Source organism: Oculina patagonica, chromosome 12 (assembly GCF_052425735.1).
Source record: "Oculina patagonica isolate OP01 chromosome 12, crgOcupat, whole genome shotgun sequence".
In the NCBI taxonomy this organism is placed as follows: domain Eukaryota; kingdom Metazoa; phylum Cnidaria; class Anthozoa; order Scleractinia; family Oculinidae; genus Oculina; species Oculina patagonica.
Window position 1 is genome coordinate 3,594,837 of NC_135769.1, and position 16,616 is coordinate 3,611,452.

Here is a 16,616-nt window from a genome sequence, read left to right on the forward strand (position 1 = left end):
GTGTGCGAGTGAGCCACGATTGATTCTGGTTTAATTTCTGATTGGATGAAAAAATGGCGCAAGTTTTCTAAACCAATCACTAATCGAAGAAATGCAAAACCAAAGCAGATGCGAATTGCTTTCGACACTCGAGTGAAACTGCTCTATACAGACGCGAGTATTTAAGACCACTCATAAAATTCATACGAAACAACATCCAGGACCGTAGTGGCGTATTTTCAATATCTAGTGAGGATACCGATGACGTCATTTTCTGCCTTGTCTGTATAATAAAGAAATCTACACGGTGGCTTTAAGATATGACTATTTTACTTATTCGCTGCGCGAATTCGTAAAATATTGTTCTTACCACTCGAAAATAATTCAAAAAATTCATATCTGAGGGTCTCAATGGTGTTTAACTGTAAAACGGCCAAAAATTTAGCCGTTAGGCGTAGAAATTGGAAAATTTCAACCGTTAAGGTGGATTTCCACTGACGCGTAAATTTTTACGTGCGTAAAAAATTTAGAGACAATGTATGAACGACTTGCGTTAACGTGTACGCAAGTCGTTCATATAATGTCTCTAAATTTTTTTACGCACGTAAAAATTTACGCGTCAGTGGAAATTTTTTTGGAGGTAAGTAAGGTAAAGTCTGTGTCCGAGCCATGAGGCCCATGCAGCCGGAGCTTATCCCGGTTTCCGTAGCATTAAGCGACTGAGAGTATTGCTACTCCCCCCTGGATGGGATGCCAGTCCATCGCAGGGATTACCCCCCAGCAGTAAATTCGCCGGTACCCATTTATGCACCTGCGTGGAGAGAGGCACTGTGAGAGTAAAGTGTCTTGCCCAAGAACACAACGCAGCGCCCCGGTCAGGACTCGAACCCGGGCCGTTCGACTCGGAGTCGAGCGCGCTAACCATTAGGCCACCGCGCCTCCCTATTTTTTTGGAGGGGGGGGGGGGGGGGTTGAAAAATATTTTAAAAAATTGTTTGCAGGGCCTGGAAAGACAAAATAAATTGTTTGCAAAAACGATATGTATAGCAAAAAATAGTAAGAATTTCGAAAAAAAATGTTTGCAACTAAAAAACAAAGTTTGCAGAGGAAAATTTTTCATCCCCCCCCCTCCAAGAAAATAATGGTCCGTTCCTAATACAGACTAGATTTCTTCTTCGTCCCAGAATGGTCCTGGGACCTAAAATATGTTTTTCAATAATGGAAATTAATTTTTCACTTCTGTTAACCATAATGAAAATAGTTTAACCGTTAGCCGTGCCAACATTTTAACCGTTTACCGTAAAAGCCACCACCCCATTGAGACCCTCATGTCTACGCGCCGCCGTGTAATATCCCCTATATACGTCAGACTAGCCTTGCATTTCGAAATAAAAAAAAAACTTTTAATTTTCTCACAAACGAATTACCAAACCATCATAGATGAACAGATTAAACCACAGAAACTAGGTTAAAAGAACTTCTCTGAAAACTGAGACCAAACGTTTTTTTAGTAGGCTTTGTGAGCTTTGTTTGGCGCGAAAAAGATGAAGGTAATGCGAGGTGTGGGAAGCCTGGATCGAACCAACACTTCGGAAATTCCACGAAGATATTCGATCGCACGCCGAAAATAATCATGTTGGGCCCGGCAAAGGTCCGGCCTTCCCATGGTGGTCGGGAGCAGTCGGCCGAAGGCACTCAAGCAAATTCTGATTTTCGATCAAATCAAGTTATTCGAAGTTGATTTCACGTCTGGCTTGACGTGGACGCGACAGGTACTCTCGCCTTGTTTTGCGGCTAGAAAGCCTGCTCGCAGGCTACGGCTATCTGCACATCTGTGCACGTGTGTTATTAAATAAACGAAAATAAACATTTAGCATAATATAGGCCCAGTAATATGGGCAAAATGTTTTCAACTGGTCTCGAAACATTGTTGAATTGCAAGTTGTAAAGTTTTGTTGCGCGAATTACCTCTCATGTCGCAAATTGCGGCAACATGTTACACAAAGTTGAACTCATGTCTACTTTGCGCAACATGTTGCCGCAACTCGGATGTAATAAGCACAACAACACTTAACAACTTGCAATACAACAATGTTGCGACACAAGTTGGAAGAAAATGTTTCCCTTATTACAGGGCTTTTAACTGTTGGATGTGTGCGGCCTTTTTTATAAGAAAGCGTAAAATTTGGCTAATCCCGAGGATGTTCTTATTTTATCCCATACATTTTCTTAAATTTTGAGGCAAATCTCAACCTTAACATTCTTACAAAAATAGTTAAAAAAAAAAAGAGAGAGACTGTAGCCCACGTACATTGGCCCTAGCCTTACTCATCTCGTCATTTACAGTCCATTTCGCCACTTCGCCATTTGACCAATTCGTAATAAGGTACGCCATTTCGTGTTTTAAGGAGCAACAACTAGCTACGTCACAGAACGTAACGGACGGCACAGCTTGAAAAAACTAGCCAATATTTTCCAAGTTTCATGTTGAGCAGTCATTTACTTTCTCGGCTATTTATTTTCTCTGGTGTTTTTCTTCCTTAGATAACTATTATTTTGAGGTTTCCTTCAATTTGAAAATAATTTTGTACATAAAAAAATAAATAAATAAAAACATGACCTTAAATATCATGCCAAAACGGAAGGTCTTTTTAAAAACATGTCCTTTGGATCGGCTAGAAGTAAGGCTCCTGACAGATGATGTACAGCTGGATTACAAATTTCTTTATTTTTTCTTTCATAACTTCCTGCCGTTCACATATGTTATTATTATCTTTGCCAAATTTAAACCTAAACGTATCTTAAATATTACTCTGCTTGTGCAATCTCCTTTTATCACTTATTTTATAAACCATGTAACCATTTTTATCTTCACTTAATTTAAAAAGACAAAAAAAGGCTGACCAAGGGTCATTAAAGGCCAGTCGAGATATCCCACAAAACACTATTGCGTTCTAGAGATTGCCTTCGTCACTGCAACCGCTTTTTGCCCTGTGCTTCACTGTTTCCGCCATATTGCATTTGAACGTTCGAGTGAAGCTGGGGAGAAGTTTGCTACGACTCACGTTTTCGCGGCACGTGAGTGTTGCTAATTTCATTCACGCGTATTACACACGTGAACAGCTGAAAATTAAATTTCACTTGCCGGCGAATTATATAACCGCGTATGCTCTGCTCACTTGCATTTATTTTCTCGCTGTCAGTGAGATTACAAGCATACAACTACGGTCCATACGAGACAGAACTATTAACCAGGCGAGATGTGCGATTGTGAAGTTTTAAAAGCTAGCACTCCAGACGGAACTTCGAAAACGAGTGAATGGCTTTCTATGACTAGTAACTTTACGTCGAATGGATGCGTTCACAAGCCGTCAAGTTCGGAAGAATCTTCGCGGAGTACATCACCGGTTAAGTGTTCTGAAGTGAAACCGGTAGAAAATGACACACGAATAAGCAGCGAACCACCCCGTCGCCATCGAAAACATCGTCACGCAAAATCGCATAAGAAAAAACACGGGTCTGGTCTCGCGTCCACGGATAGATTCCGAAGAACTGCTACTGTTTTGCGTTGCTCAGGACTTCTTCAAATCACGACGAGTATCGCTCAACTTTTGCACGACAATGAAAAATTACAAACTGAGATCGACAAACTGAAGCACGAAACGCAGGAACATAGCAAAGAATTGCAGAAACGATTACAGAAGAATCTTGAAGCGGAAAGGGAATCGACCGGCACTTGCAGTCAAGAGGGGCAGAAATTACTCACGAAACTCACGCAATTTGAATGGAAGTGAATTATTACTTGAACTCAAGTAATTTTAATTATTTGCTTTGTACATTTTGTATAATAGAGGGAGAAAAAAGGTTTGACAAGCGAAACGAGCCGAGAGAAATTTTTTCTAGGATAATATTCGCTCGCGCTCACACTCATTACGTAACAAGGTTAATTAATGCAGTGTTTTATTATTTATGGTAATGGTGGTGTGGGGAGAGGGGGGGGGGGGGGTCGTTTGGTTAAAATATTTGAGAATATGTTATGTAGGAATCCTAATGAAAGTATTGTGTTGCAAATGAATGAATTCTTACGCTTTTTACATGTAAAGTTTAAATACATGTTAATTTATCAAAAATTGTTGCTATTTTTTGAAATATTATGGAAGGTGGGTGCATTACTTGAGGTCAAGATTTTCAGAGGATATTTTTCTGGAACAAAAGGCTGATACATCATGTTACTCAGACCATGGATTATTAATATCATCATGGTGTGTAAGGATAAAAGGGTGAAGGGGCTGGGTTAAAAAGCTTTCAATTAAAATCCTAGGGGCGTTATAGGAGTTTCACTTTATATAAATAATATGGGGGGGGGGGATTATATAATCTAAAGATAAAATAACTAGTATTGACCAATACTATTATATGTATATTATGTAATGTTTGTTTCAATTGACATGAACAATTTTGAAAACCTGATTTTTTTTATAGTTTTCTATTATGACTGGAGTGACAAAAAACGGCAAAACTGAAAATATGTTGGATTTATTGGGCATGGTAAGTCTTCAAAAGTGACATTTTATAGCTGATATTTTAATAGTTTGGCAGAAGTCACAAGCAGGAACATGCAAGAAGTAATCCTCCAGCAGGTTGAGTTTTAGGGGCACAGTTATATATGGTAACCCCAGTGCCTATGCTGCTAAAACTTGACCAGTGCATTTATCCAACCACTCTGTCACCTGCTTGGCAGACTATTCAACAACTAGATTGCAAGCTCAAGGTTTCTATTCTTGGTTTTCACGTGTTGTCATCAAAATTCCAAAACCCGGAATCGCAAGACCCATGAGTTTTTTTCCTTTACTGGCTATAAGACGTCCTTGATATGTATCTTGTTGAAGGTTTTTAGCTCGATAGCATTTGCCGTCTTCAAGACAGAGCATTTTGAATTTCGGAGTTTCACACCACACCAGAAAGATGGCCCAAGCAGTTGGGCTCCAACGTGGCATTTCCATATTGTGCTCTCTAAATTTGCCTGAAACATTTTGACCGATAACTCAAGTACGGAGTAACATACAGACCTGAGACTTGGACAAGTAGTTTATATAGTAGTTTTCTACAATCGGTATTATTCTTGATTTTTTTGACTTTATAGTTTTGGATTTATTTTTCACGGCATGAGAGTGGAGTGCCAGTGAAAACCACCTATTGGCTGTTTTGCTCATCGCCAACTATCAAAAGCTGGTAGAAACTGAGAGCCAGCCATCTAATCTGTCTAATTGTTTAAGCACAACCCAGAGACTGATCTATTCAACAAAAAGTTCAGTGAAAGTGGTTCATTTATAGTTGTTTTGTTTTAATTTTTTGGATTGCAGCAATTTTTACTTGAATGTGCTCCCAAGACAGTCTATCGAAAATTAGATTTCCTTTGCATAGCAAATCAAACACTGGGTTATGCTAAAGTATATTAGGCCACATTTAGACTTGGAGTGCCCAGGCTTGCCTGGCAGGTACAAGAGGTTGCAGGAGGGAGTCGAGTGTGAAAAAAGATAGAGTGAAGTGTGAGCCCGGGGGGGGGGGGGGGGGGCACTCCCTATATTGGCCTATACGGGGAGGCTCCGCTCCGTACCTTTTTCATGCTTCAGGTATATAAAAGGGTCGGAATTGCACAAGCTAACGTATAGAAAAGAGTAGGGATATCGCTCATTTAGGTATTTAAAAAGGCCTTCAATTAAAATATTTCGAACAGACACACCTTATGGAGGTATCATTTAAATTTATTAAACGCTACATAAAAATGGCATCAAGACTTCCTGTTTTAAACATTTGTCCTGTCTTTTCAGTATATGAAAGGGGTACCTTTTTTCAGTTAAAGATATACGAAAGGGCTGCCTTTTCTGTCAAAATGGTATATAAAAGGGTAAGGGGTTGGACTTCGGGGCGGAGCCTCCCCGTACAAAACACTTTTGAGTAGGCCCCCCGGGAGTGTGAGTTAACTGTGATACAAGTGCAAAAAAATATTATGGGGTTTGTAGAGGAAGATTTTCTCTCTCAATCCTCTAAAATCTATGGACGGTGTCAAACCAAAACACTGAAAGATGGAAAGATTTATTTTATTTTATCTTCATTCTATTCATTTTGGCAGGAAGAGGTTATGTTATTACTGAAGAGAAAATTTCTTTACAAAAAAAAGTAGAGAAAAAATTGTGTGCAATGAGCCAAAGCAAAAAATATCAAACAAGCACTGCTACTCTTGGTATCATAAAATTGAATAAAAAAAAGAAACTTTTGTGAAAAAAACTATTTGCTAGAAGTAAAGGTGACAAAATTCTTCCTATCCCTCTCCCCTCAAAAATAAAATGGTCCGTCAGATCTTTCTCAGTAGTTCGCGAGTTATATTATCCAATCAAAGGATATTGGGTCAGTACTTCTAATGGTGGCTTCCTAAGCAGACTTTCTTTTGGCTCGTCACGCAATCTTTCTTTATGGTGGTGTCACGCGATCATAGCGCAATCAGATCATCCGAGGCGACTTCTAGCCTGCGTGACCAGCAGGCTTTTGCAACCAGAGAGGTGCGCGTGTTGCGACCATTTGTAGTCTCCATATTTTTTATCTTCCCTCAGCGTGCGCGATTCATTTTGGGCCATGAAAAAATTAGGAAACGAAAGAGATTAGAAAGCTTGCCATCGGTTAAAAGTCAAAGAGTGACCTGATTTAATTAAAGGTGACATGTAGTCAATTTTAACGTGGGTGGGGTAGGAGAAATGGGCTCGTGATAGAGGCGAGGGCGATGTTTATAAGAATTTAAAAAAAAAAAAAAAAAAACTACCAAAATCCATTCCCAGGGGCGTGGCTCAAGGTCCCAGTGACTTAGGAGTAATCAGTGACGCCACTTTGGTCAGCGAAGACGCCAACGACCACGCCTCAGACATTTATTTGCCGAAACAACAAGCATCCCCGCCTCGAATAATTTTAAAGGTACTTAGTGCGTCAACCTTAGTGGAGTAGTTCTTTAGAATACAGAGCTGAAAATGCGTTGTTTATGTGGCCTGTGACAGGACGGGGACAGGCGATGTGAGGATATCTTCATAAACTTTGTTGGCCTGGATCTTGACTTACTTTAGCAGTACTTTACAACGATTGTAATCACTCTTAATCTCTTATGAGGGCTTCTACAACGTCAAAGTAATATTACCACACAATAAAAAAGAAATAGAACACTAGTTTTGAGGGAAATTACGCCTCCAAATGCGCTGAAACGATTTCTTGTACGAGCAGGATCTGAAAAACCCACTGTTAAATTTGAAAGTCCGTATAGAAACGCAAAGAAGTCAGCCACAGTTCATTCGCTGCTTTTTTTTAATCTGTTTTCTACAAAATCCTTATAGATTTAAAAGGCAATGAGCAACAACAACAGCAACCTTTATTGATAACTTTAAGCTTATATTTGCAGATAAATACATTTTCCCGCCGCAGGTAGAATGCACACGCTATTCGATGCGAAGCAAGCCAAATTTCCTCAGTGGGACGATTGCTAACTAACATTCAACAAACATTGATAACTGCAGCACCAAGTTGTCCGGACCAATACTGAGCTAACACTGGGCCAGTACTGGGCCAACATTGAGTCATTACCAAGCTAAACGGAAGTCGTTTTCGTCATTTCCAAGCGGTTACTGCCTGACGGATCAAAGTCCCGTATCCCGTATTTAGATTGTTCATATCAAAGTTCCCAGACTACAGTGATAGAGAGAAACCTAATGTCACGAGTTTTAAAAACAGTATTGGGAGAAAAGACCTCACACGTCTTATACATTTTTAAATTTTAAATTTTTAATTCTTAACTGTAATTTTTATCTTTCACCTACTTTTATTATAAAATTTTATATTCTATTGTCATTTATTTATTTATTTATTCATTTATTTATCCATTTATCTATGTAGTACGGTCCTTTTTTTCCTTAGAATTTAATTTTTAACTTGAAATAGCTTAGAAATATTTTAATGTAAATAGTGTCCGCAATTAGTTTTTTTAAGCTTTATACCTCAGACACTTTAATAAAGTATATCATTCCCATCTATTATTCCTGACATAACTGCCTGTTTACGCAACTTCCGCGGGCTAAAAATTCACATAAAGGAATTTTTAACCAGTGAAAGTTGAGCACACAGCCTGGCATCGACACTTACTCGTCGAGAAACAATTTTACGAAAAATAAAACACTAGTCTGTTGAAAAATACTCTGTAATGACGAAACAAAAACAGCTATTTGGCTGGCTGACTGACTTACTGACTGACTGACTGACTGACCGACTGACTGACTGACTGACTGACTGACTGACTGACTGACTGACTGACTGACTGACTGACTGACTGACTGACTGACTGACTGACTGACTGACTGACTGACTGACTGACTGGCTGGCTGGCTGGCTGGCTGGCTGGCTGGCTGGCTGGCTGACTAGTTAGCTAAGAGGATCTGGAATGATGTGGTTAAAAAACAAATAACAAATCAATGCCCATCCTCGCTAACAACTGACAAATAAATATAAAATCGCCTTACTCTTAAGGACAACGACCATTAAAAAAAGTCTCGTTCTGAGCAACGTTTGCCCTTATTTGTACCAGAGAAATAAAAAGAAGTAAAAAATAAAAACAAAATCCTGAAGCGAGAGTGAAAAGCAAAAAAGTAAAAATGTAATATGAAAAAACACACACACACACCGAGTTTGAAAATAAAACCACATACGACATACCTGTAAGCATTCGTTATTCTAAGTATTATACATAGAAATTCAGTTCGAGATTCAGTAATCCTGAAATCGTGTATACGTATTTAGCTCAGCTTTCTCGTAGACTTATGATGATAACATAATCCTTGTATGAGCATTCTGTCAACACGCAGCAGCCCTCGCGAACAAATGATCTCGAAATAGATATCTGAACAGTGAGATATGTGGACTAGTTACACAGTATAAAATTTTAACAAATCGCTTATATATCACCAGAAGTTTATACTTTAAGACCGCTGCAGAAGTTTAAATTTCTCATGTCACTCATTTGGGATATTTACTTGGCGGATATTCACAAATGAAATAAATTCGCAAATTGATTCCCATAATATTACCGATTCAACTGAAGACAAAAGATTGCAATCTTTCTTAGAAACTCTGATAGCCTAACAATTTTATACCAGTGAGTTTGGGAGTTTACCGGCATGTTTAAAAACCACTGAAGTTTATCCTTACTACCGAAATACGTTAAACGTCACAAGAAACATATTCACTTGGCCGTATCTTGGAGACACATACTGAATGTTTACACGAGTGGCAAATCATGTTACTTTTCATCATAAATGCTTCTCGTTTTCAGCAAAGAAATTCTACAACTGACTTAAGAAGAAAATATATAAAGCTTGTTAAAAACGATGTTATTTTTCCTGCTGTCGAGTAAGTTTAACTTTAGTTTAAGACTTTTTAAGACGCCAGCCGAGGAATCATTTTCTCTTCTTAATGAAGCTAACCGCGCGCCCAGCGCGCGTATTGACTCGATATACTGTATATGTTTGTTTTACTAATACAATCTGCAAGGCAGCCGTCATTAAAACCAAAACCGACAGAAACACTCTAAAACGAAATGCGTATATTATATTTTGAGATTTTAAATTGTAAATTGTCAAATAAACACATCACACTTGACACTGAGCTAAGCTGAACGGGGCGTTGTCTTAAAATATTAAAGAACTTGGAAACAGCTCGCACGCAACAAAATATTCATAAACGGTCGCCAACGTCGGATTCCATACTTAAAATGATATGACTTATTTTACCTACTGTATTTCATGTCCGGGCCCAGTGAATATCTCAAACTTGAAAGATGAACGATACTTCATGTTTGGTAGGTACTTACGAGCTCGCATTTGTTTCGAATATTTTCCGTTCTGCAGCGAAGCAGATCTTTCCGACATTTTTGGAAGATTTTCACAGGAATGCCAGAACACCATTTGATATTTCCCGATTTTTTTCGTGTTTTAAACCAGTAATCCAAAGTGAAAACCGACTTTTCCACGGCCTCGTGTGGTGGTAGATATCATATGTTTGTTGAATGAGCGGTCTCAATAACTATGATATAGTATTGCATGGCATATCATATTACTTATATCTTCGCATATAACAGGTGTTTTCACTTTTAATTTCCAATCTCGGTGTTTAGTTTTTTCGGAGACCATTAATCGACCCCCACCGATTATTAGCATAGCATATGCGGTTCGTTTACTCAAAACTCTTTTATTTCTTTCGCGGTTTAATTAATTTGATAGCCAGTAGCTAAGCGCAGACCAGTGAAATTGCTTCAAGCGAGGGGTAGAAGGTGTTTTGATGAGCTTCTTGTCATCACCTGATTTTCTTAAGTAATGACCCCTTACTTAAATCATGCTAAAAAATATATTTCAATGTCCTATGCATAATAATCGCGGATTAAAATGATGCCTTATCATACTCTCGTCTAATTTGACAGGGCTTTTTAAGAGGCGGAAATTTTCACTGAATTGATAAAAAAACTCCCTCATCAAGGATTTAAATACGGCTCGCTCATTAAGAAAACAAGATTCTTTGGTGAAAAAAATGCTGAAGAAACAGGCCTCGTCTAAAATTTTTCAGCTACAAACCTTGAGGCAATTTCTGCTATAGAGATATTTTGAGCTAAAATCTTTCTAAGCCACGCAAAACGAAAATATTTCTAGCGCTATCATTTACTTCTGTAAAGAACGCAAGGTGCATTAGGTGTAAATTAATAACTTTAATAGGAAAAACAACAACACAACATTTTAAAATGTAGTTTACTTTAAGATCCGCTTGATGTCAAGAACGTGTAAGCGTATGATGAAGGACTTTGAGGACGCTATTCTTTACGTGACTTGAATAACAGAAATTAAGCATGCCGATGACTGGCTGGCATAATAGTGTTTTGACTAATACGACCGCTATTTATGCAGAAATAATTAAAAGTGCTCGACTAATATCGTATTCCAATTCCAAGAAGGGCTTTACTCATAATCGCAATTCTATCGAGCCAAACCGCTAATAGAAACTCTTTAATTCTGGTTTTGGTGTTTGATCGAAACATGGTTATTTGGGTTTTTCGTCTTTCAGAAATAGCATACATAAAGAATAAAAGCATAAAAAGGAAATATTCAGTTCATAACTCGTGAATCAAGAGGCTGAAAAGAATGAGTACAAAGAAATGAAACACTTTCGTGTTTCACCTTTTTCTAAAGACGAGCAGCTGAAAGTTGGGTTTGTTTGTTAAATAATTTCAGTTTTTCATAGTTCTTTAGCGCTTTTGAAATGAATCTCGCCATAAAGATAAAGAAAATTTCGTTTACTGACAGCTAAAGCCGGCTGGACCGCAACAGATGCTGTCGGTGATGTGCTAAAGTTGTTGATGAAGACGAATTTGAAAAAAATAAGCTCGCCTCGCAACATAAACTTACACGTAAAAAACGTGTCGCTGCTTCTAAAATATTCTAGATTCAGATAAATTCTTTTAACAACAGCGTATGCACTCTCAGCGACTCTCATGCGCCCTCATCGACTTTAAACGTGCTCAAATGTTTCGTAAGAGTTGATGACAGTTTGACGGACTCTTGTTCTCGTTTGGCCCGAGTTGATGATAGTCGATGAGAGTTGACAAAAATTCTCACGAGAGTCAACTCTTAGCAACTCTTATCCTCGTTTGGCCCGAGCTTAAGCATTTTTCTTTTCTTTTTTTCCAGTTTAACAGAACAAGTCTATTGTAGCACATATACTTTAAAACAGTGTTGGTGTGCTTGCATTATTGACGACGAACCAGACGCCATCATTGTTTAGAGAGTGAACGTCCAAGGGTTTTTCTGTGTTCTCTACTGTCTGAATAGTTAGCCAAAGACAAAAATGAATAAAGAAGGCCTAAAAAAAGAAACCGAGTCTTTCGCCTTTGCGCTAAAACAATGCCCGCAAATTAGTATTAAGCTTTCGAGGATTAAAGCTTTTCCATGTGAATTGTCACTGTATGTTGTAAAAACAAGTCCAAATTTTTATGAACACGAACAGAAAGGATTTCCACTTCAAAATATACATTTCGCACGGCTCAAAACTTGCATGTTTCGCTTCTTTGTCAACAAATAAGACGACGAAAGGGTTTTCTTTCATTAAAACAATAGCCATCGTCAGAAAAACTCTTAAAAAATCAGTCAGTTGTTTTTTCCGCGTAGACCAGAGACTTAATGCTATAAACAATCATCAGTTTTTGTTGTTAGATGTGGACAGCTGATTTTAGCTTTTTTAAAATAATGCTCCGAGTTAAACTAGTTAAATGATCTTCAGAGGATTTGTTTTAAAACTCTTTTTATTAAGCGCTAAATAGCGGGTACTGTTCTCTGAAGGCGGTTGAGAACTTTACACTTATAGCACTCAAAATTTCACCTGAAACACCCGTTACTCGCCGCCTTGTTAACGTATTTTCTACTTCCCTGTTGTTTTGAACGCGCTGTTAACTGAAGAAAACTAAAACAAACGTTAAATCAAGTTATTCTAGGACTTCTAGCCATATTTTCGAAAACCAGGGGATTAAAAACATGAGAAAAACCAGGAGGATTCGTCGTTAATGAGCCGGGTTTAATTGCTCAAAAGAAAAAGACATAAAAGTCTTTACAACATTGTTGTGAACCATAATGAATGGCATATCCGAAAAAAGAAATAAATTAAATGAGTTACGGGTCATGGGCGGTTTTTTTAGTCCGCGGCTCAACGAAGGATTATATTTTTCCTCGAGGGTCTTTTTTGTGAACAATTAATTGCATGCTTGCCTCGCTGTTCTGAGTTTGATGCTCAAAGTTAGAATCTATACTCTAGCTGTTCAAGAGTGATACAATTTTTCCGTGGTTTGCTCCGCGGACTTTATTATTTCTGTCGCTTGCATTTTCGATTATATGGAACTCAAGTTTATTAAGACGTTATGCAAATGAAATATCTGTTCCAAAAACATCTGTCACGGGGTCTGATATGACTTCGTAGCGACCCGGAAAACAACTAAACGGGGATTTGGCGACCGTCAAATTTACGTTAAAAGATTAGAGCCTTCCTACGGCGCCTTGAAGCTTAAATCAGAAGAAAAGAAGTAAACAAAGAGGTGTCAAGAAACTGTTCGTTAGAAAATTAGGATTTCTAACTTTTTTCTATTCACCAGAATACTGCATTGTGCGTAAACGGCAGGCAGCCTCAGCGAAGGCGTGTTTAACTCATTAATGGTTTACAGCTGCGCTTGAGCAAGATAAACAGTCGTTAACTAAGATTTTCAGTAATTAAAGGTTCTCAATAAAATTTTGGTAAAGTACTTATTACAGCCATGTGCTGTAAAACAGTAAATAATTATCTCGGTGAATAAAAACTTTTCTTTTCGCTAAGGAGAATGGCTTTTTTAAAACTACAATAATTGCAAAGAAAGGAGGTTCGTCTTAATGAGTTCTTTGATGAAAGAACTGCTTAAGTCAGTGACAGCTGAATGTTATGCAAAGTCTAGTTTTGGAATGCTTAAAGATATTCTAATGTGACTAATGGTTGTTTCCCGTTGTTTTTGCCCTGTTTCTTTTTCAGACGAGTGTTAATTCACTGCTAACATGTCGAGCGAGGTTGAGGCATAGGTCATTGAAATAAATAAACTGTATTTTGTATGTTTAACACGCGAAGAAGACGTGTAAATTTCTATTCAAGTTGTCGCTTAGCAAACGAGAAAGCTCTAAATGTAAACTTACCTTAATTGTTTCAACGGGTACCGATAGCCCAGAGAAAGTTAAAACAACATATTATCAATTGCTAGAAAATATACACTTTTTATGCGATAGATTATCGCCATAAAGACCTAAATGGTTGGAGTGAGTAACTTGTCTAACTACACATACTGAAAATACAATAAATACAAACATTAAGCGTTGTTTCTAAGATTTCCTCTTCAGTATGTTTAATTAACTGCTTGAAATATATCAAGTGCTTTGATATTCTCTGAGTTGCGCGGATTTATTTCTTATTAACTTTCTGTATGCAGGATGGAATTAACCTGCCCTCATTTTCGATCTTTTTTCTCTGTTCTAAAGCTATAGAATTTTGTTTTGAAATAAATCGTTTATGAAGAAATAAAACGTGCTTTGCGAAAATCATCTTTGTTTTTAATAGATGATGAAACCTTTCTCAACGGTTTTCTTGTGTTTTTATTCATTTCACTGATCTTAGTAACAGATGTGCTGTAGAAGATAAAACAGCGTTTTGGATTACTAATGGGGAAAAAAGAAAGATGGCTTTATTTACTGAGCCAGGCTCAGAAAGGTTGTTAAATATGAACTATCAATCGAAATAAAACATAGGGGCTTAGAATCTGAAAAAAATCTTCTTACTTGAGTCAAACAATTTGAAGTTACGAGTATTGCAATGTGTAAAATGTTTGTATTTAACAATAAGACTACGATCCCGAGGTTTCTATGAGCAAATAGTCAACGAGGGGCAGCCGAAGTGACTATCGCCTCATAGAAAACGAGGGAGTACTCAGTCGTCACTTATTTAAGAAAACTGATGAGTCTGGTACACCCATTCAATTTTGCCTTCACTACACATCCGGACACACAAGACATTGATTAAATTGGGTGCGTTGGCCAGCCAAGCCATCGTCCCGTTTATTCCATCTCAACATATAATACAAGGTATGAATAAAAGACAAATACTAAGTGCACCAAAGCCGGACACGAAAACCCCTAAAAACCAGCAAGTGGAGAAAACGGGGAACGTGTGGCCCCGACCAAGGCAGTGGCGCAACCCTTGGGGGTTTAGGGTATTCTTATCTAACTACTGTAAACAAATATTTTTCCAAATATACGATCTTACAGTGATACAATTCTGATAGCAAACCTAAATATTTAAACAAGACGAAGCGTCATTCGAAATATATGATCTTACAGTGATACAATTATAATAGCAGAACTAAATATTTAAACAAAACGAAGCGTAATCCTGCATCCACTGATGACAAAGGAAAAACAAATATAACCAAACATTGACCAAAACGTGACGAAGGCTGACCGTAGAATGTCTCACCTTTCTAACGGCCACCTATTTAAACTCAAATCCCACTATACACTGCGCACCTCAAACCCGCACCCAGCCCTCTGATCCGTGCCGGCAAAATAGTAATTTATGCTAATTTCAGATCATCACAAATTACATTATTCACCCATTGATGCGCCCAAAGGCGCTTGGGATAGAGGGAGCAAAAGTTGATGCTTTGCGAACCCACAAAGTCGCGAATAAGGGAAGCGACTGGGTACAAGTCTGGGAAAGTAGACTTATCTTACTTGTTTCGGAAAAAGGTGGAAGACCTTCAGGGGTATTCTTTTTTTTCTCGTTTTTACCGGAATGCTCGGAATGTCCGACATTTCACCATTTTGCGTTTTTAATTTTGCACTTTTATCAGGATGCTGCTCCAGTCGATGAAATACGCGGCTGTTCCGGTGGGAAATGAAATGGAACAGTCCTTTCCACTGGTATACACTCTTAAATCGGGTACTCGCTTGTTGAACCGTACCATTGTGTTTGTTGAAAAATTGTACTGTTCCATTTGACGGAAAATTCTCGCCGGTTTTCTCTCGTGCCTACATGATTCAGCTCCGCTAAGGACCGCTTAGGCTCGTACTCGAGCCCAAGGGACCGGTCATTGTCAAGAGGGGGGAGGGCCGGCGTAAATTAGGGGAGGGTTAATGATTTTTATGCAGAGAAAAAGGGGGAGCACGTAAATTTAAATAATTAGGAAGCTTTAAGAAAGTGAGCGAAAAGGGAGGGAGAGGGTCAGCAAAAAAAATGTGCTTTAAGAAAGGGGAGGGTCAGGCGAATTTGAACAAGTAATTAATAAGAAAAATACTAAAGATAAACAGCTATTAGCTCTCTTGCGTGAGCTTGTGTTACAATGTTTAGAACATAATATTCTATTTCGGGCTGTCCACGTGCCTGGGGTAGGCATGAATAGATTGTGCTAGTAAATTCAGTAAAAGTTGCTTCACAATATATCCAAAAGTTGCTCTAAAGTTGCTCAAATATCAAAAAGTTGCCACCAAAACTTAGAAAAGTTGCTTCCTCTCTCTCTCTTTCCTCGTCTGAAATTTCATCTGATTTCGATGCCATACCGTAATGATTCGATTTATTTACTTTTGGCACCTCAAGGGAGGGCGCTTATTCGAGACAGGGCGCTTATTCGGGACAGGGCGCTTATTTAATTTTTTGAGAAACAACCAAATGTATCTAACAATAACCGAAACTGTAACAGTCAGAAATTGTTAAAAATTCAGTTACTTTTAAAATAATTGTTTATTTTAGCAGTAAATATACTCACACTTCAGCAAATACCAAGATGGCCGGCGGCAGGCTCTATGTTGCAGCGAATAACCGCTGGATGTTAGCGCCCGTTAGATAGATAACCGCTGTCCAGATTTCGTGGGCGTAAAGCAAGTGTTATTTTATTGTCATTTTATTGTACATCCTCAGTTTTAATAAAATCAGTTTTGATAAAACCAGTTTTAATAAAATCCTTCGAAATGAAACGACCTTTTATGGTTCTGAATCGGTTTTATATC